Source organism: Myotis lucifugus, unplaced genomic scaffold (assembly GCF_000147115.1).
Source record: "Myotis lucifugus unplaced genomic scaffold, Myoluc2.0 scaffold_202, whole genome shotgun sequence".
Lineage (NCBI taxonomy): Eukaryota > Metazoa > Chordata > Mammalia > Chiroptera > Vespertilionidae > Myotis > Myotis lucifugus.
In genome coordinates, this window is record NW_005871250.1 from 924,587 (window position 1) to 945,760 (window position 21,174).

At 39.9% G+C, this 21,174-nt stretch overlaps 1 protein-coding gene across 1 annotated transcript in view; it reads left to right on the plus strand.

Annotated features, from left to right (window-relative positions):
- The window catches only part of HTR4 (5-hydroxytryptamine receptor 4), a 144,446-nt gene that overhangs the window by 37,525 nt on the left and 85,747 nt on the right, over positions 1-21,174 (plus strand).

The window sequence follows — 21,174 nt, forward strand, 5'->3', positions numbered from 1 at the left end:
TGGAAATTTGTTTTTTACCACTTTGCAAATAGGGTTATGTTGAGTTGTTGAATTTAAGACCTTTTTTTTTTTCAGTTAAGGAGTTGGAACAGGTTTCTAAATAAATACCTGTTAAGTGATTACCATTTTATCAGCAAGGTAATGATGTTCAGGCAGTGTTCTTATTTGCATTTCTAAAGAACTGTAAGAATAATCTTTTTCCCCTCTTCTGCCCACTCACTTTCTCCTTAACTTATAATGGCTTTATTCATTTCAGTGCTCTCAAAAGGTTTTAGACAAAGTACTCATCTTTGAATGTTCAATACTATCATGCCTTTATGCATATCAATATAGATGCAGCGTTATTATAAGGTCTCACTACATACAGTGTCACTGACATTTTTAGCCTCACCTTACCTCAAATATCACAATTGTGTGTTATTTATAATTATTGTAGTCCAAATCCTCAAAAGATGAATTCCAGAAAAAGTATGTAGATATATAAAACTAGAAAGGTCATTTTTCCCCAATATATAAATAAAGAGAACTTCTCAGCACTCAAAAATGTTGGTACTAGTAAATGAAGAAAACTAGATATAGGAGGTCCAGAAATATGGTCATTCTGCGCAGAAGGAAAAGCCATGTCAGGTATATCGGGAGGATGACTAGCTGAGTTTAGGCTGAATTGCAGCAGATGACAGGAGTTAGGGACTCAGAGACTCCATTAGGAGACTTGTACTTGCCCGGGGAAGGAGGATAAGGCCAGAACTAAGACTAATGTGGGGATGGAAGAAGAGAATGCAGATTCTAGAGGAAGTAGAATTCACTTCTACTTCTACTAGAAGGTGACTAATTGCATGAGAAGGAGGAGGAAGACATTTTAAAGGTGACCATGGAGAAGGAGTAGGGTGTATGGGGATACAGAACTGGTTGAAGTAGAGAAAACTGTGAGACATTTGGTGATAAACATCTAATAGATTGTTGGTTAAATTGGTATGGAGCTCAGTGGGGAAATGTTTGGGGGAAGATTCTGATCCAATCTGCTACATGCTGCTACATGGTGAATTGGATATACTAGAAATTGACCCTAAAAAGCTCCAACGATCTTCTAGACAAGGGGGAGATGCGTGCCACCAAGGAGACTACCCGGGTATGAAGCTTCTTCTTTCGTGAGACTTCAGGAATCATTTCATTCTCTTAACTTGTAAGTATTAAGGAAGTTTTGCACAATTAGGATGTGTGTAAAACTATGACCCTCTCATCTCCTAAATTTGGGAAGCTTATGGGAGCCAGCCCCCTGTTGTGCATCTTTAGGGAATCTGGAATAAGGAATTATTTCCTTTGTCCTTCATTTCTAGTCAATATGATTGCGAAAATCGAGTCTAATGTTTTTCATAGTAAATACATCCTTTATGACTCATGAGGATGAGGATGCAAGAGATGCACAAGTATTTGGAAAATAAATAGTGCATTTAGTATGAGTTATAGCCAAGCTATGGTAACTAAGGATTTCAACGAATTTAGTAGACAATATGATAAAATCCTTTCCCTAAAAGGGAGTGTTTTGATGGCTTGTGCTGGGATTGAACTGATTTTCATCATTGCACACTGACAGAAGTTTTGAAAAGCAAATTGAGTCACCCCAAAGAATCCTGAGACTCAGGAAAATTATGACTGATTTTTGTCTGTAACGTCAAACGTTCTTTTCTATGGTTGTGTTGTTGGTGGACTAGCATCACCCAGTTTGACACCCCTCATTGGTGGGGAGGAGTACCACCCACCCTTTCTATATGGAGAGATTGTGCGGGCCTCTCAGACCAGTTTTCTGGACAATCAGCCTGGGGTCAGCATTAGGACTTCCTAAACTAGCAAAAGAGGAATTGGCTGTGAGTAGAGGTCAGTCTTGGTATGGGAACCCCACAGGATTATGGGAACAAAATCAGAAGAGAGAAAGGTTCAATACACTTTAGAGAAAAAAAAACTTTACTAAGAACTTCACTTTCATTGTAAAACCATTGATGCTGCTAATTAAAAACAGGGAAATTGAAAGGCATTTAAAATGTCATCTAGTCCAAAAACCCAAAGCATTTAGTCATATTCTTTAAAAAATGTGTAATTCATATTTGACTAATTGTGGCATGCTTCTATCATTATGTTGAATTGATGAGGTTTTACTCTGTAAAAAAGAATACCTAGTATAACCTTTTTACACCAGCTTAATTTTAGCACTGTTTTATTTAGAATTTAGAATTATGTAACCTTGACTCTGCCACCCTCTCCTACCCTTCTTGTCATGGCTGTCATTAGCCCTCTGAGTGATTGGCATCATCCCCAAACTCCTTTCTTGACTATGACTGTTTCACCTCCAATCCAGATTCACCTCCAAGCCATCTTTCTATATTTTAAGTCCAATCAGGCCCATCCCCTGTTTTTGTCAACCTCCTACTCATACTTCAAATCAGAACTCAGTCATCTCAACCCCCCAAGCCTTCCCCACCTCCCTTCTATGTTCCCAGGGCTCTGTGTACAAATTGCTGTTATCAATAATGTCTAATTGTCAGAGTTCATAATTATTCGCTTAATATGTCTGCTGGACTTCATGAACCCAGATTTTAGCACACTGTAGTGTTGGAGAAATTTTACTAAAATTGAGCAAACCTTTATATTTCACTTCACAGCTCTTCAGGCATGCTCTCATCATCACTGAAGGCCTGTCATAGATAGGTGTGTGCCCAATGGATATTAACAGTCACCACCTTTATCCACCCCCACTCCCTCCACACACACACACACACACACACACACACACTCACTGAATTTCACTTGCAACTATGGATTCTGAGGCGATATGATGTGGAGAGGAGATGGGAGGATAGAAGGAACACCAGGCCAGTTCTTTAGTTGAAGTTGAATGGCCTCTCCTGTGGATATGCTTACAGACTTCATGGCCTGAGACTTTGAGGGCCAGGGTTAGTGTTCCCATTATTTTGTGTCCCCTATCTGGGATGGGGACCTATAATATTAAGAGGCCTTGAGAGAGTTGAAGGCCATTTCACATGTTGGAATTCCCACTGTGGTGCCCTAGAAAGGAGCCACTTGCTTCTGCTAGAACATTCCAGTCCTTTTTCTCCAGGTAATTGGTTAAATTGGACTTAACAATCAATTCAGTCTAGTAGATCATTAGATATTTCAGTGGAGAAAAGCAACCGCAGTAAAATTGTGTTCAATTATGCAATATTTTAATAGTCAGATCTGGCAGCAGGTCTGCCCTTTTACTCTTTCATTTTCTGTGCTGTTGTTCAGCATCCTACTTTTGTGTTTGTCCAATTGCTAACCCAGTCTCTTCCCACGGGGAGGCATTGCTGCATGTGCTTCCCGGAGGAGGGTCAGCCACTGACTGGTCTCTGAGCTGGAGGGCTTTCCTGAAGACAATTTCAAATGGCTGGTGGTTTCCTACCTCATTGAAAGGAACTGGGGAACAAGGAGCTCATTTCCATCTCATTCCCCAGATATTTGCCAAGCAGGTCACTCAGGTCTATGATTGATGCCTTTTCTGTTCTGTCCCATTTTCCTGTTTCCTTGCGTCTTTCTCTCCTTGTCCTCTCCTACTTTGTATTACTGATGTATCATCTTACATCTCACTTTATAACTAGACAATCAAAGGGTCCAGGCTGCCTGTCACTACTTGAGCCAATTAAGCAGAGACAGGGTTGAATCATGTATGTGCATTTATTCTAACACTGCTGACAGTATGGGAGAGCAGCAGGTCATCCACAAAAATCTACTCTCTCCCCCACCATAAGCCAGCTGCTTGTATTGGATAGAAGGACAAAGATCACATGGGCAAGTTGGCAAAAGGGTATGCCAAATGGGTAGTTTACAGGTAAGGCAGGCTGGGCATTTGCCAAGGCCTGCAGGTATGCAAAGGTTGAGGATCTTCAAAGGGCTGGCGGCTCTGGTTTCTGCAACAAAGTCGTTAGTCAGCTCCCAGATGGGGAGGATGGGCCACATTTCTAGGTGAGCTCCAGGTCCCACATGCAACTCCCAGCCAGGTTAGAATGCACCTTCTTTAATCAGAACAAAACAATCACAGTTAACAGAGCATGATTAATATTTCTTACAATTAAAGCTGGTCCCCAATATTCTATTTCTTCCCCTAACAACATGCCCGTCTCCTCTCGTGCCTTTCCACTCTAACACTTCCACTCTCATTCATAACCCGGGTTTTTCTCTTATTTACATGACATTTCAAAGTGTATAGTGTGCTTCCATATGCATTGCTACCTGATTCTCACAGCATCCAGCAAATAGGACTTATCCATAAAGAAAATAAAAATGTGAGAGGTTATGAAAGAGATTTTTTGATGCATGAAGTCACACCATGGTATATGACAAAACCAAGACTAGAATCCAGATGTTTTAATTCTTGTCCACTGGATTTTCACTATACATGTGGCAGTAAGTGAACACAGAGTATCATAAGGATATGTCAGCATAATAACAGTGATGCTATAAGATGCTAAAATACAGGTAGATAGGCATGATGGTTTTATGGTGTTTGGCCTAGGTTGGGATATTTAAAAAGGTTAACTGAAGTTTCGTGTGTAAGGTAGGAAAATTTTTTCTGTATTCTCCTAGGTTCTTTGGCTGGTCTAATAATAAAATTGACATAAGACAGATTAACAGGAGAAAAACAAATTTAATTATGTATGTATGGGGGCCTCACAAAGATAATGAGACCCAAGGACAAGTTGGGCAGCTGAGCCTTCTGGGCCATTCTGGGCTAAGGAATGAGATAGGGGCCTGGGGCTTCAAAGGGAAGGAGTGTAATCCACAGGATGATAAGAAGAACAGATGTTTAGTAACTAGATGTTTGTCCTGCATACAGACAGGTCATTCTGATAAAAAGTTATTTCTGGTAATAGCTCTCTTTCTGGGATCCCTCTCTACATTCTTTTACGTTATCAAGGGAGAGATAAACATTTTTTTTGTCTGCTGGGTCTTGATTGCATCCAGCCTAAAATATTCCAATGCCAAAGTGGCACATTTTGCGGAGGCTCATCCTGAATCCTGACTGGTGAGAAGTGGCTGAGATCTGAAGACAGATTTATCCACCAGGATACGGTTGGATTTGGGGAAACATAGGTACATGATAGAAAGATTAGTCCATAAAGTGAAATTATAGCAAGCAGCTGGCATCAAGGAAATCCAGCAAACGGTAATATTCCTACCACAGCAGTGGGGAATCTGGAAGTTGGTTTGTTTAAACTGTGTAGATTGTTGCTCTTAAAGAAGTTTCCAAAATGTACTAGGGGCCCATCTACAGTTCTTCAAGCAGAGGGACTAGTCAGGGAGGCCCCAGATGCTGAAACAAGTGGGGCTTGGGCAGTTACTATAAGAGATAGTCAGAAACATAGGGATTTGGATACCAGTCGAAGCTGGAATGCAAATTGGCAGCTGGATCTCAGGATCACACAGAAGCCAAGAGTCCAGAGCTGGGACATAAGCCAAATGAGCGGAGAGGATGACTTAACGTCAAGTATTGTCAGTAACTCAGCATGAAATATTGAAGTAACCTTTGAATTCCCTTGAGTATGGATGGACCAGATCTCCAAGGCAAGTTCTAATAATGATAATGTGCCTTACAGACTATTTTATTGAAAAAAAAAGTACAAGGAAAGTTCTGGGTGAGTTTACATTTACAGGGGAGACTTCATGAGAATCTATCTGCTCCTTGAAGTATAGGACAAATATAGATTACCCATGTAGTGGCCAAATGTTTGATGAGTGTGTTAGTCAGAGTTTCAAGCAAATTCATTGTCATTTAAGCAACAATTGAAAATTTATTAGCTCACCAAACTGAAAAGTTTAGATGTGCAATTTGCTGGATCAGGGCCTCAAACAATGTCCATGGGATTGACTTCTCTTTCTACTCTGCCATCCTCTTAAGCAGTCTTCCCATGTAGCAGTGCCTTGAACTTCCAGTCTTACATCCTATCAGCTTCAAATGCAGATAAAACAAAGGTTTTCTTTGCCTGTAGTTTCAACAAAGTACCAGAATAAGTCCATTGGTCCAGTTTCTTTCATATAATCATTTCTGAACCATTGTGGTTTGCATTATATTTCTATTGGAATTTCCAGGGGAATAAAATACGGTATTGGCCAGGCCTAGGTTATGTGCTGTCCTGAGGGAGATGGGGGAGAATGGGCATGGAAGTCCCACCCAAACCACTTGGACTAGAGTAGGAACGAGATGTTTCCCCCAAGTGTAAATGTAGTTCTTTTACCAAATGAAGGGAGGATGAATTCTTGATAGTCTAAAAGTAGAGATGTCCAATACAGGGGCCAAAATCCTTCCATAAAGGAGACTAACCTCAGAAGGCAGAGTTCTTGGAAGTTCAGTTGTGAAGGAAATCTTTTGTTCACTTATGTCAGATCTGAATTGCATCTTTATGTAAAATGATTGTGTCACCATGGACTGACCAAACAGAATTTGGACCAGGAATTTGATGCAGTTAGCAGCCACTGAGAGACAGGTGTGCCAGGTGGTAGGTTCCAGGGGAATTGACAAAGCTGGAAGGATTAAGTGGCTCTTAGGGTTTAGTGAGAGCAAAAGTCTGCAGAAGACAGCTAAGAGAACGCAAACTGAATTGTGGTGGTTGGTATATAATACTAGAGCGAGCATGTAAACTCGCGGTCCAAGGGCCGCATGCCTCGCTTATTTGGCCCGTGTTAGCCTTTGAGTTTGACATGCTGGCACTAGAGGTTTTCATCTCAAAATCAAGCAAAAGCTTGGTTTTCACTCTCTGGAACTCTTGATTCTAGGTAGAAGAGTTACACTAGGGTCACCTCTTGGTGACTGGTTTCTTGTTAGGAGGTGGAAGACATGAAGTTCAAACTCTCTTTTAAGTTTCAAAGAACCTTTTATTAACAAGCGCTAATGACTCTCCCTAGTTCAAACAAATGATTAAGGTTGACAGTCGAAATGTAAATCTCACTGTAAGGAACGATTCCACTAATATTCCTTCCCTATTTATGGATATTATTCTGACACATACAAATGTGCTTGTGTACATATGTGGTAAGTGGGTGTCTATGTGAGGAGGTGGTGGTGACTGTTCTTCTAAGAGTATATTCCCAAGTGGGTGTGAGTTGTGTGGACACAGCAGCTGTTGGGTCTCAGTGTGGGTTTCTTTCACTTAGTTTTAAACTAGGCTGTGCTTGAGATGGGAAAGAGAGTGAGAGCTAAGTCAAGTCTTACCCAATATCTTAATATCACAGAAGCCTGGAGAGAGAGTGAGAAAGGGACTTTACACAATAGCTCTGTCCAGTAGAAATATAATGTGAACAAAAAAATGTGAACCATATATGTGATTTGAAATTTTCTAGTAACTGTATTAAAAATAAGTAAAATCTGTCCAGTGTGGCTCAGTTGGTTGGAGCATCATCCCATACTCCAAAAGTTGGCAGGTTTGATTCCTGGTCAGGGCACATACCCAGGTTGCAGGTTCTCTCTCTCTCCCTCCCTCCCTCCCTCTTTCTCTCTCTAAATATAGAGGGGGAAAAATAAGTAAAAAGTTAAGTGAACTTAATTTTAATAATTTATTTAACTCAACATATCAAAAATATTATTTCTGCATATAATCAATATAAAAATTATTAGAGAATTTATATTTTTTGTACTTAGTCCTAAACATCTGCTGTGTATTTTCCACTCACAGCACATACAAATGTGAACACATTTCAGATGTTCTATAACTCCATGTGGCTGGTGACTTCTATAATGGATAGTGCAGTTCTAGACCACACGTTCCAAGGTCAGCAAATTATTCAAATGGGCTACTGCTTCCCATTCTTATCTAACCACCCAGCCCAACTACAAACACTGCCAATTTATCACCCTTGCTTCCCATGTCCTGGTTCTATGACTTGACCGTCCTTCTGAACAGTTTTTGAGACAACACTACCAACTGATCAATTAAAGCCATTTTGCAATGTTGATAGTTTACCTCTGACTTTTCCTCCATATTCTTCCAACTTCTGTGAGGCTGCCAAGCTCTCCCTGGTTTCTGGTGCAGGTGTTCTGTCCTTGCCTTAACCCCCCCCCCCCAACCCTCCCCAGTAACCATCAGGCCCGCAGGAACAAAGTCTCTTCCTCTCTTCGCCCTGTCCCTGCCCTCCAATATGCCAACAAGTTTCCTTTCCCACACTCAGTTTTGTTTATTGCCTTTCTTTCTATGCCTCGCTATTTACCATGGGCATTTTAAATAAGAGATGCCGTAGAACTTATTTTTAATATTATCCACTGCCTCATTTCTGAATAAACAGGCTACACTTTCCAAGCAACTTCTTTGGACCTGAGGTATCTCATGCTTTTCTGTTTTCTTTTGTGACTGTCAAGTTACAGCTCATTTCCTGCTTTGGCCTTTTTTTGATCTTCCTCCTACAGCTTCCATGGTCTTGGCGGGAACAGGCAAAGTGCACAGAGAAATGTGGGAACTCCGTCCTCGGCGGGCTTTTGGTGCTGTTTCTAATCTTGCATGGCGCCCGTGGCCAGGCTGCGTGGCTCCCACTGGCTTCGTTAGCGCTTTTCTTGGGCTTCACTGCAGATCCCTGTTAATAGCCCCACGTTGTCTGTACATGAAATTTGGTCTGCAGCGAGAAGCCAAACAAAAGCAATTTTGTTTTGAGTAGAGGTCAGGGCCTTAGGTTTCCATTCCATTATTAATGTAAATGATTGCCTAGTTTTCAAAAAGAATTTATTTTCTTGGTCAGGAGAGACATTTTTATCCAACTTAGTAAAACATCTGTATTTTCTTTGAATGGTTTGTAAGTGTGTTTGTTTTGCAGGCATCATTCAATGTAGTTCGTTAGAATTTAATAGATGATTAAAACTGGGAGGGAACTTAAGATGATCTGGTCCAATCCCCATGTTTGACAGATCAGGACAAAGAGACCCAGTGGTCCCAAGGCCACCTACTGTGAGTCCTAGGCAAAGCTGGGTAGAATTTCCAGTTTCCTGATTCCAACATCAGAACTCTTTATCCCTGTATTTTTACCATGTTTCTTCCTTCTTCCCCCCTTCCCTGTTCCTCCCTCCCTCCCTCCCTCCCTCCCTCCCTCACTCCCTCCCTCCCTCCCTCCCTCCCTCCCTTCCTTCCTTCCTTCCTTCCTTCCTTCCTTCCTTCCTTCCTTCCTTCCTTCCTTCCTTCCTTCCTGTTAGTGATTGGTTCAGGAGGATACAATCAGTGACTCCTAGGAATAAATGAGAGGAATGCTCTTTCCCCTGGAGTTCCTGAGAACGTAGAGGCGATGATCACCTTTAGGGGAAGCCACCTGATCACCTTTAGGGGACAGCCATCTGATCACCTTTAAGGGACCATTACAGGAGAGGGAACTGCTGGGAGGTGGAGGGAGTGAGGCCAGTTGCCCTGACCTTATTTGAGTCTGTGGATTCCACTGTGCATTCAGCTAGCCTCTGCTTCTGGAAGTGTGAGCCATGCAGCCATCTTTTGCTTAATGCCACTTCTGCTTAAGCCACTTTGAGTTGGGATTTCTGCCATTTAAAACCAAAGGAAATCTGATTACATAATTATTATAAAGAGGCCAGTTAAGAGACTTGAACTAGGGTAATACTAGTAGAAATGGCAAGGAAATAATAGTGTAAGACTGGAGAATTAATAAAACTAGCTATGGTTAGGTTCAGGGGATGAACAAGAAGACGCATTAAGATTAGTAAAATTGCCCAGCTGGCATGGCTCAGTGGTTGAGGGTTGAGCCATGAACCAGGAGGTCATAGTTCAATTCCCGGTCTGGGCTGACTCAATCCCCAGTGTGGGGCATGCAGGAGGCAGCTGGTGGATGATTCTTTCCCATCATTGCTATTTCTCTCTCTCTCTCTCTCTCTCTCTCTCTCTCTCTCTCTCTCATCAATAAAAATATATTTTTAAAAAAGATTAGTAAAATTATTTTGTAACTGGTCATTTATTCTGTTAATTATCCTGTGTTTTATAGAAATGGTTACATAATTATAGTATAGTGTAGAATCAATGAAAAACTATGTGGCTCTTATTGAGTTTGTAAGGCAAGTTGTGACTTATTTTTTACATGTAATGCAATTCTGTAAGAAAGAGCTGTCACATTGGCACAGAAAATAATCTAAGCACCAAGCACCAAGGTATTTACAGTGCTTATCTCTTGTGAACAGGACAATGGATGTGAAGTTTGTGTATATGTCTGCGTTTTTCTGCCTTTTTTTGTTAATGATCATGCATTGCTTTGTAATAAAATAAAACAGATGTAAATATGGTCATCAATTTTATATTTTTCACAGCAACTAAAGAGGATAAATGCCGATCATAGGGGATGGGAGTTACTGACTAGGAGATAAAAAAAACACACACACACACACCCCCCTTGTAATTAATTAGCCGGGTGAGATGTACTGTGGGGGTAGTGGGGAGGATCAGGCTAGATGCTGTTGAAATAGCCCAAGCTACAGGTAATACTGCCCTGAACTAGGGAAATAGAGGTAGAGTCCATTTTTACTACTTTCTCATCTTGAACTGATGATCATTATAATATACTGTGCCAACTTTCCATGAAGGAGAATTTTAAATACATTTTAGGAAAATGAACCACCAGAAACATTTAAAATAATGTGCCCTTTCCCTTCTCAGGTGAATCCTGGAGCATGTGTAAAAGGTACTAACCCCTGTGGTTATCAAGACAGTTCACTCACTGCTCCTTCTGTTTCTCTGTCATGCAGATGATCAAAATCCATTCATTGAGTTCATACATGGCCCGTGTTGCCTAGCAACATTGGTGGAATTGCTATGTGTGCTTCTTAATCACTGTAAAGTCTTGTCCTTTATTTTACATATAAAACAACAGAAAGGGTAGAGGAGAAAAAGAAAATGCCCAGCTGCAAGTTCAATCAGCATCTGAATAAGTTTAAGCAGGTGAACATTTTTCAAAAATATTTTTGTTCCCACCTGAGGAATTTTGATTGTCAAGCCAAAGTCCTGAGTCAGCATTTTACCTGAGCAGTCTGCAAGAAAGGAGATCCCAGAAACTTAATTGCTCCTTCAGGAACTTTCTATCTACATCGTATTAAGGTTGTTGTGAAACCCCTCTGGTTTCTCATATCATCTTCCTGGGAGGTATAACATTTCTATTTTTAGGCTCTACAACTTCTGTGATAGTGAATTTCATTAATTTACTTTTATTTGGAGTTGAATCTCACTCAAAAGTTTCTTAAGGCCAATATCCATGATGCATTTTTACATAGTAAAAAAAATAACCTTTAATAATTCCTTAAACTGTATGCAAAAGGGATAGTATACAAAAGTGGACTAATGTGCCCTCTCAGTAAATCTGCATCATCATTTTTCTAGTGTTGGAACAATAGATCACTATTTCTTCTCCTGTGAACTATATGAAGTAGTCAAGTTATATATTTTTTTAGGGAGTGAGAGGGTATGTTACTTGGAAATGCAAAAATGCCTGTCTTTGGTCATCAGCATTATAAGCACAGTGGCAAGGTTTGTACCCAGTGAGGGACAGTGGGAGCTGAGCTGACTGAAGGAATAGCAGCTCCCCAGTGCCCTTCTCATGCTTATTTGGGGTCCTGTGGCTATTCATGGAGCAGGGAGCAGAATTGCCAGCAGTATTCAGTTGGTCCCTCTCTTGCTCTTAGAGTAGGTTAATGACTGTACAACACAACTCTATTATAAATGGTGCTATATTTTTATGTCCAATGTATCACCAATGTTTAGGCAACAGGGGGATCCCTAATTTTATTATGCAAGAAACTAGTGAATTAATAATTAATTATAATTTATTCCTATTCTTGATCTTCACAGAACCAAAGTACTGCAGACATGAACAGAATCCTGTGATATGAACTAGCCTCCTTCCTGACATAAGAATCCCTTAGATCCGTGCTCAGCAAAACCGTGCCTCTCGAGCCATATGCGGCTCTTTGGCCCCTTCAGTGTGGCTCTTCCACAAAATACCACGTGCGGGTGCGCACGTACAGTGCGATTGAAACTTCGTGGCTCATGCACAAAAGTCAATATTTTGTGGAAGAGCCGGTATTTTGTGGAAGAGCCACACTGAAGGGACCAAAGAGCTGCATGTGGCTCGCGAGCCGAGGTTTGCCGAGCCTCAGTTTGCCAACCACTGCAATAGTCACATCCCTAATAGAATATATCATCTTAATTAGCCCCTTACAAGCTGAGGGTTGAAAATGAGTCAAGGACAAGAACCAATAAAATATTAAATTTTACAGCTTCTATGTCCTTAATCCCTCTGAAATCCTTTTATGTCTCTCTGACAGTATCTTGATCTTTCACCTGGGTTATTGCCACAGCCTCCTCATTGGTCACCCTGATGGAAGATCACCCTTCAATCTATTCTGCCACACCTAGAGTGATGTTTCTACAGTGTGAATCTTGTTATGCCACTTCCCTGCTTAAAGGACTTGAGCAGTCCCTCGTTTTCTCATGTTAAAATCCAAACTCCTAAACATGGCTTTTAAAGACTTCTGTGGGTTGACCCCTGGTCTGTCTGTAATGAATCAAACCACACTCTGCTTTACTGCTTGCATTTCAGTCCTGGTGCAATGCTTCTGTTTTTCTATATGTTGCATTCTCTTGCTACTGAGAGCATTCTTCCCCATCTCTTATTTATGTAACATCGTCCAGGTCTCAGCTTAGATGTCACTTTCTCCAGGGAGCTTTGCTGGACCACCCACGAGAACACATAGGGAGTATCCTGGCCACATTAGATTTCCTGGGTCCACTTGGCTCAGCCAACATCCTTTATTCACTTCCCTTTTCTAGGGGCTTTTTCTATATTCTGAATTAAAGTTCTTTCCCCAGTACAGGTATTGTAAATATCTCCTGCCACACTCTCTTAAGGAGGACTTTTGAGGAACAGAAGTTCTTAAATACATCACATATTTCACTGAGCTATGTCCCTGAGCTATAAAACAGACTGGGCATAGTGCTACACATCTTATTTTACATAATGGTGTACAGTTGACAACATGCTTTTCCTCCATCATCTCATTTAACATACTCGGTAGCCAGCTGTCTTGTCCATGTTCCTACCCAGCTGGCCCATGGAAGTGGCGGAAGGAATCTGAGTCTTGGAACAGCTGTGCCTGTGATTCCCTGCTTCTACAACAGTTGCAGCTATATGAGGGATGATGTATTCTGTATTTGTAACCTTCTATATTATGTAAGTGGCATTATTATCTTGTTAAAATGTCAGTTTTGATAAGGGTGTTTTTGGAATCCTTTCAAATGGAAATTGGATTACAAAGTCATAGGAAAACATCAGGAGGAATAGGGAATGACTTGCATAAGAGAAAACAGACCAAGGAAGAGCCTGATGAGGAAAGCAAACGTGGTTAATTATTTTTAAGTACAAACTTTTTATTGAAGCATAAAATGCTCCTAGAAATGTGCCCAGATAAGGTTAGACCTTGATAAAGTTTCTGAAACTTGAGAAGACCTATGTAGCAAGTGTGAGGTTAATAATGCCAGAATGCCCAGTCACTATCCCTCCCAAGCAAAGGAACCCTTATCCCAGCATCTGACATCATAGATTAGTTTTGAATTTCATATAAACGGAATCACATATTCTGTATTTTTCCTGTCTAGCCTCTTTCACTCTTCATTCTATCTTTGAGATTTATTTATTTCATTGCTTGTCAAATTAGTTCATCTTCATGAGTGTTAAGCATATATTCCCTTGTATGAGCATGCCATAATTTATTCATTTTAACTGTTGGGCCTTGTGAGTTGTTTCCAGCTCTAGGCTATTATGATTAGCGCTCTATAGTGTGTGTGTGTGTGTGTGTGTGTGTGTGTGTGTGTGTGTATGCATGTGTCTAGCCATTTCTACTATTGAGTTAGTAGTGAGATTGCTTTAGTAACAGGATATGTTCAGCCTTAGAAAATAGTAAGAATTTTTCACCAAAAGCATGTGAGTGCTAATTGCTCCATGTCCTTGCTGGTGCTGGTATTGGCAATTTTGATACATTTTTCTAATGAAGCTTTTTTCAAGTCTTTGCCCATTTCACTATGAATTCACTCACTTTTTCTTATTGATTCTTAGGAGTTTTTTCTATATTCTGAATTAAAGTTCTTTCTTCAATACAGGTATCTCCTGCCACTCTCTTAAAGAGTACTTTTGGTGAACAAAAGTTCTTAAAAATGCAATCCAGTTTACCAATGGCTTTTTTTAATGGTTAGAACTTTATTGTAATAGCCTACTTAAGAAATCTTTGGTTATTTCAAGGTCAAGAAGAAATACCCATTTATTTTAAAAATAAACTTTTTTCCCATGGCACTCAGCATCCCAATTCAGTGATGATTATGTCCAAGTCTGTTTCAGGGCCCTATTTGTTACTTTGGTTGGTTAATCTATTCTTAAACCAATACCACACTCATAAGTACTGTAGCTCAAGATATTTTATGTATTTTAATGCTACTGTAAATACATAATTTACATTTTTATTTACTAATTATTTTCTTGCTGTTATGTATTAATAACTGTACCGATTTCTTATTTAGTGTTCATAATATATATATATATATATAGATATATATATATATATATACACACATATATATATTACTTGTATCCTTATGTTTAAATTATGTTTATTCTCTGCAACCTATATTTTTATATATTTTCCTTTTTATTGGTGCATTTAAACTATTTACATTCCAATATATTTAGGTTTGTGTCTATTATATTAATTATTTTCTAGTTGTCCCAACTGTCTTATGATTCTTTTCCATGCTTTCCTGCCTTACTTGGGACTAATAATTTATTTTTTATTATTGTGTTTTCTCCTTTACTAGCTTATTAGATATATATTTGGATGCCTTATAGATTAAAGTGTGCATCCCTGTGTTATTAGAGATGAATATAAATTTGTACTTTTACCACTTCTCAAACAACTCTAAGTTCTTAAACACTTTGTTTCCATTTATCTTCTCTTCTCATATGTTCTGCATATTACCTCTACATATAATGTAAACACCACCTGACCTTATATTGTTTGCACAGTGAAAAAATTTTGATTTATTCACATATTTACCATTCCCCTTGCTCCTCATCCTCTGCATTTCCATGTTTTGCTCTGAGTCATTTCCTTTACAAGGAAAACTCTTCCTTAAGATTTCCTTTAGTACAAGTCTAATGATAATAAATTCTTTTAGTTTTGTTTGCCTGGAAGTGTATTTATTTTTCCTTACATTTATACAATGTCTAGGTTGACAGTTTTGTTTTCTCTCAGCACTGCAAAATATTACTTCATTGTGCTTTGACTTTCACACTCACTGTTAGGTGTAAGTCTTGTTGCTCCTTTAAAGAATGTGTCTATTATCTCTTCTGGCTACTTTTTAAAATTCCTCATTGTATTTGAGTTTTAAGCAGTTTTTATTCTTTATTTTGTGTCTAGGTGTGCCTTTGCTTTTATTTTGGTTGGATTAATAGTATTTCTTGAATCTTGGGTTTGATGTATATTAGCAGTTTTAGAAATGTCTTCAAATACTGCCTTTGCCTCTTCCTTCTCTTCAACTTCCGTGGATAGTGACTGCTTTTATGTTAGATCTTTTCAGTGCGTCCTATCTATCTGCCAGGCAATTTTTTGGGTATTTTCCATTCTGTTTTTATCTCCATTTTTCAGTCAATATGTTTTCTACTTGCCCATCTCCCTGTTTTTAATGCTCTCTTTATTCATACCAAACCAGCTATTTAAATCCATCTATTACATTCTTAATTTCAATAGTAACATTTTAATAGTCTAGAATTTTCATTTAAATAGATTTCATTTAAATAGTTCTTAAACATTTTTTAAATTGTCCTGTGAAATTCTCTTCATCTTGTCATTTCTTTTTTTGAACATATTTATTAATTACAAGTATTTTAAAGTCTGTGTTTATAACTGCGTGTCTGGATCACCCATTAATGATCCATTCTACCATTTGACATGAATTTTGTTCTACTAGGCAGGCAATCCCCAAAAGTCTGCCACACTACTAGAGAGTAGATTTATTTAAAGTACAAGAGGATTTGGTCAGAATCTATCAATAAATGTTTATTTAATACCTACCATGTACCAAGGCAGCTTTTTAAATGCTAAACTACTTGGCTTGATGGTTTCACTGACCACTCACCTTCACTGATTTCACTTATTCTGATCTTAACTCCTGGCTTTCTGAGCATCACTTTCCTGTCCCATTTCTTCATCCCCTTTCCCACTCTACCTCAACCTATATTTCCCTCATTTTTCTCCTCATTTCTCCAAACTGTCCTATCCCACCTACATTTTTTCTCATCCCACTGTTTGTAATACTTATATCTTAATTTCAGAATCTTCCCTCAGAGATTACTGGACTCAAACTTGATAGATATTCAAGTAATCTCAAATGACCCTTCCTCTGCCTCTAAGAACATTAGTAGAGAGCTTTGAATGCCTGAGTAAGAACTGGATAATCCACAATGAGGGCCAATCAAGGGCTGAAGTTGAGGAGTAACTGAAATTGGGGTTTGCCTCAGGAAGATGAGTCAAGGTTGCTGGTTAATGAGTTACTGGTAATTTACCATTTCAATTAAATAATAATAATAAAGAATTTCTCAGACACATTCTGAGACCAGTAGTTGGCCGCCATCATCAATCTCATGCTTAGGCACTGGTTGTGCTTGTCACTTACCATGAGTGTCCAATAGCTCTAATCCATACATTCTTGGATTGTTAGACTGCTCATTAGCATTTGCTTAATTGCTATGTCCTCAGCTGCTGCTCCAGGTTGTAATAGAAGCACAGATGCCATATGCTGCGATTTATTTGTAGCCACAGACTTTGATCGGAAGTCTGTGGGCTGCTGATTGGTGTCTGAGGCAACCGATCTTCTGTTCTATATTTTTAACTAACTCGGAGAGATAAAAACACGATGCCGCAATGGTTATTAGTCATGGCAGTAAATAAGTGTCACTACTCTAACTCATGCAGCCCACAGGTCTATGGATTTTTCTTCCTATAAATGGGTTGCATCATTTTTAGAATTTATACCATTTAAGTTGGAAAAGATTTTAAAACAATTTTTGAGGATGCTGGAGGGTGGAGAAAGGGTCATAGAAAATCTAGAAATTCTCACATCTCACATCTCAAATAAGAGAATAGGAAAGGACAAATTGAATTATTCATACATTTGGAATCAATATTATTTGCTTTGATGAAGGTGATTCATATAAAATGGTCAGTCTTATCAAGCCAGTAAATTAATATAATGATATCAATACAAATTAAAGCTACACAAACAAAGATTCCTCCTTCTACGAGTATTATGCCATTGCATTGTAGGATTATTGAACACTTCTCCTATGTGTGCAGCATTTTTTGCTCCTTGTGGGTAGGGTATAATCTGTGTCCTGGACACTATTAGGTTCACCTGATTGAAGTGTTTCGAAGGGATGGATGTGATGATGCAGATGCCATGGGAAAGGCATTGTCTGGCTTTGAGGGGCAGGCGAGGTGTTATTGGCTCTGATGCCTTTCCCATGATCCAGAGTGTGAGCTGTGGCATCTGTGCCCCTCAGTGGTCATGTTGCTGGAATTTTCTGGTGCGCTGTCCCCTAATGTTGGTGAGTGTTGTCCTGGTTGGGTTGACTCCAACCCTGACTCTCTGATCTTCCTAGAGATTCTGGAACTTCCTAATGTCCTTTCCTAAATATCTTCTCTGCCTAAACTAACTACTTGCAACTAGAAATGCTGACTAATACCCCCTGTCTGATGCCATTTGGTTAAAAGAAATTGTTTGCATAGAAGGAAAAAAAAAAGTAATAGTGGTTATTTCTGCCAGGTGGGATTTCTGGAGTCTTCAGTCTTGTATGTGTTTGCTTTCCTTTATTTTTGAAAATGTCTATAATGAGCAACTATTTCTTATGTCAAAGCTTCCGGGGAGTGAATTCATGGGAAAACTCATTACTTCATATTACTAACCCATTTGTGGCACATAAGAAATGAGAAATGTTATTGGCTTTCTGAGATTGGGTTGAAATCATTGTCAGAGGTAAGAGTTATAGCCATAGAACATCACGGAGATTTGGGAAGTCAGGTTCTGTGCCAGCTTTGCCCCCAGCTGACTGTGTGACCCTGAGGACACCATCACCTTCTTGGGCTCCATCCTTTCATTTACGCCGTGACTGGGTTGGGGTGGACCAGTGACTTTAAGCTGGGCTCTGTGTATCCTCTGCGTTCCTGGCAAAGGAGAGAAGGATTACATGTGGCTGGGGCTGCAGTGTCCCACACTTTAAAGTAAGCCAGAGGGGATTCCCAGCTATCTCTCTTGTCTGTTAGATTTCAAAGTTCTCTTTGAAAATCAGTTCCTGACTAGCAAGAAAAAAAGCTATGGGGCTAAATTACCTCTGAGGTCCCTTTCAGTCCTAATATTCTGTGATTTCAATTTCTGAATTGCTCCTCCTGGAATACCAGGTAGCTTCACACATACCCATGCATGCACGCACCACAGAATTACAGAATTTTTAACCCCGACCTTTTACTCTTATATTTTTAATAATATTATCAAGAATCTAGGTCTCCTTGAAGAAATCAGTTGGTTTATGACAACAAGCATTTATCTGTTTAAGAGAATTTTATTATTATGTTTGTCTTTGACAGGATGCTTGTAAGACATAAAATATATGATTATTAGGAATATATTTTATTCTCTGGAAAATAAGCAATTGAAAGTAATTCTACTAGTACTTAAAAAGCACAATATTGTTGCTGACTACAATTTAATATGCTTTTGCTACTAAGTATAATGATAAATATGCAAGGAAATTCCATCATCAGGAAAGGTATCATAATAATTCATGCTGAGAAGTTTGTACCTGGATTTATGGATCAACTCATTGGTTTTTCTAGCATATGCAAAATGTCTTCTGGTGAATTGAAGTAGATTGAAAACTTAGTGCGGTTGAGGCCTTGGTCATGTGGAGGCAAGGAGGGGAAATTGGTAGGAGATAAGAGCCTAAAACAAAGGTCAGATTTTCAAAGGCCTTGAATTTCATCTTAGATTTTGGATTTTATTTTAAAGTCAATGAAGGGGCAATAAAGGTTTTTAAGAAGAGGAGTGACATTCGATTTGAATTTTAGAAAGAGTAGGCTGCAGTGTAGATAATGAATTAGAGGAGGTTCACTCTTGTGGCAGAGGGAGTAAGTAGCAGGCTTATTTCAGGTATGAGATTAAAGATTAACCCGTTTGCATTAGAGGTGGAGGGGAGTAGATGCATTCCAGAAAAGGTAAAGAGATAGAAGCCATGGGACCCACATATGTGGATGAGTGAGCAAGAAGAGAGAAGAAAATTCTGCAGCCCGAGGTCCCCCTGTCTTGTTTCTTCCAAGGCTTCCTTAAAGGAACATCACCGTCTCCCAGTTTAGATTCCCACGCAACCTACTGGGAAAGACTAAACAGTGATTTGTTATATAAAGTGACAGAAAAGATACAGATACAAATTAGTGAAGGAGGCTGCAGGCACAGATGTATCATTATGGGGGAGGACCAGCATCCCACCTTTCAGAGTTCAGCTGGGAGGGAAACCTGAAAGGGTGGGCTTAGCCCAGGCAGCATCGAGATGCTGTTCTGAAAACTCACCGCCCAGCTTCCTCTAAGAGCCCAGGACCTCGCCGCATCCCTGCCCTGTATCAGGCCAGTGTGGGGTCATACAACCAAGTTTGAGTTCCCGTCCTGGATCTGCCACTCCCTTGCTCTGTGACTTTAACCAAGTCACCTTCCTTTTCTAAGCTTCATTTTTAAATGAAGGAAGTGGAACCAGACACTTTCTAAATTTCTTCCACATCTGCTAACTTATGCTGTTATCAAATAATTACGATATTGTCCGCCATGCCACAAAATTAGCTCTGGGTCATTCACTCACGGTCAAGTGGCATCCACTGCTAAGAGCTGGAGAAAGTACATGTTAACCCTAATACAAAAATGGCAAACTCGTATGTCTTCAGGGACCAGGGAGGTGACATGAATTTCTGAAGCAGGCAGGTGTGACATAATAGGGCGTTGGGGAACCCGAGGGTGCCTGCCTACTGAGCGGCATCCACGTGTAAATGTTTCATAAACACTGTGCTGAACAAACAAAAGTCTTCTGGGGCTGGATCGGGGCCAAGAGCCATCAGCCCCTGCTAAAAGAAAGGGATGGGATTTCAGGCATCCATCAGAGGAGGCTTAAGAGGATTGGGGGCAGCAGGGAGTGAAGAGGGGAGAGCGGTACAGGCATATCATAGCCAATCAGCATTTGCTATCTCATACAGCATTCACCCAGCTTTTTAGACAGGTCGCCTGTGATGGATTCCACACCCAACCTCACCTTCTCTATACATTGGTTCAGTTCAGTCAGTTGGACCTTGAGGCGAGTCCTGGGTTTAACTTTCCTCCTATTTCACAGGAAAGGTTTGGAGTAAAGATTTGTCCTAATATCTTTTCTGCATCTTGTATTTTATGAAGCTAAATATGAAATGGCTGCAGGATTCCTTCATTCATTCAACATACATTGCCAAGCACAGCTCACAATTATTCATTAGGTGACAGTCGCCTCAGGAGCCTAGCCTGCTAGGGCTGAAGGCATCATTCAAGTTCCTTTGACAAAGATTCATTGGGTGGCAATTCTGGTTTCAGGCAATGTTCTGGCCTCTGGAATGCAGCAGTGAGCAAGGCAGACAAGATTTCTGTTCTCCTGCAGACCAGCTACCAGCAAGCGAGGGGGGACAATGAGTAAGGTCATTTCAGCTGGTTTTATGAGCTAAAAGGAAAATGGTGGGTTAGGGAATCATGTCTTCCAGGAGGCGGTAAAAAAAGTGGCATTCAAGTTAAGACTGAAATGAGGAAAGACTGCCCTCCAAATAAAACCAGGGAGTAGGAGCAACCAGCCGGAGGGGACAGCTAGTGTAAAAGTCCTAAAACAGGACCAAGTCTCACAAGTTGGAAGAAATACAACCAAGACCACACTTTCTGCATCATAGAGAGTATGAGAGAGGGTGTTGAGAAGGGAACACAGGAGTCAGATTGTGTTTCTCAGGCACCGTGGTAAGTAGCAAGGCAGGCTTTGTGATGATGTATAGAAATTTCAGCCCAGGAGTGTTCGGATATAGTCAGA